This window comes from Saccopteryx leptura, chromosome 6 (assembly GCF_036850995.1).
Source record: "Saccopteryx leptura isolate mSacLep1 chromosome 6, mSacLep1_pri_phased_curated, whole genome shotgun sequence".
In the NCBI taxonomy this organism is placed as follows: domain Eukaryota; kingdom Metazoa; phylum Chordata; class Mammalia; order Chiroptera; family Emballonuridae; genus Saccopteryx; species Saccopteryx leptura.
This window is the reverse complement of record NC_089508.1, coordinates 93,113,652-93,115,081: the sequence shown is the minus strand read 5'-3', so window position 1 is coordinate 93,115,081 and position 1,430 is coordinate 93,113,652.

Sequence of the window (1,430 nt, the reverse complement as noted above, 5' to 3'; positions counted from 1 at the left end):
TGTGCTTGTTTTTGAGCTCATTGTTGAAGACAGTGGTTCGTCATCAGACACAGGAGAGGACAAGCTAATGGATGGGAGTTTTGATAGTGATGAGAAGTTGTATGAATTTTATGATGAATAAAACTTGAGTTCAATAACTTTATGTAATACATTTCTTTTCAAGTTTTGGGCCCCCAAATTAAGGTGCATCTTATACATGGGAGCATCTTATATATGGGGAAATACAGTAATTAACCTCTGCCCTCAGTTTTAGTGATTCAGTACATGAAATTTTTTTAATTAATTAATTTATTTATTTAGACAATTAAATTTAATAGGGTGACATTGGTCAATCAGAGTACATAGATTTAGAGAAAACAACTTCACATCTTTTAGACAGTTGATTATGCTGTATACCCATCACCCAAAGTCAAATCATCTTCTGTCACCTTATATTTTGTTTCTCTTTAAGCTCCTCCCCTTCCCCCCCACTCCCCTCCCTCTCCTCTCTTCCCCTCCTCCTGGTAACCACTGCAGTGGAATTCTTTGATGCTTAAATTTTTTATTTCTTCGTTGTGATTATTTTGTGGTTTTGAAAATTTCTTTGAAGCATTTTTTATCTTATTTCCTGAAAGTTTGATAAGGTATCTGTACCTTACAAGGAGCCCAGTGAAGTTAAAGATGTTATTTAAATGAGGAAGGGGAGAATAATAGCTGGATATTCTTATCATTGGAGGTGTGAGATAGAAGGGCTTGAATGAAAAAGAACACTAAGAAAATAAATAGCAGGCATTCTTAGAAATGGTGTTGGGTGAATGTATCCAATGTGTGTGTGTGTGTGTGACAGAGAGAGAGAGAGAGAGAGAGAGAGAGAGAGAGAGAGAGAGGGAAATTATCATCTTATTTGTTTAAACACACTTGAGTTTAAGGAGCCCATTTAAGGAGCCCATTAAGACTTTGTTCTTCAGATTTCCCTTCTGTTTAGTTGGTTTCTTTTCTTTCTTTTTCATTTTTTTTGTTGTTGTTGGTTTCTTATGAATTCATTACTATTTGTCAGCATTTTTCTGCACATGTACAGTAATAAGAATGTTTTTATTTTTTAATTTTAAATACTGAATTTAAAGTGGAGCAAGGAGCATTTGCTTCCGGATCTCATAGATAAAGCCTAAGCTACATTGCCCACATGGTTACAGACATGATGTCTGGCACGGGAGCCACTGGGAATCCACTGGCACTGGGGACATTGGACCTTCATGGGAAAAACATTTCTCAAAAGAGAGTCAGGGCCTTAAGGTTTGCTTTAAAAATAATGCTCAGGGCTCCCCATCAGCTACATGTCTTTCCTTACCACTTCTTGGCAAGAAACATATTGGAATCAGGAAACAACTCTGTCTCAGCACAGATATAACATACCACCGCACCTGGGGCAGAGGACATGATTGCACACATGG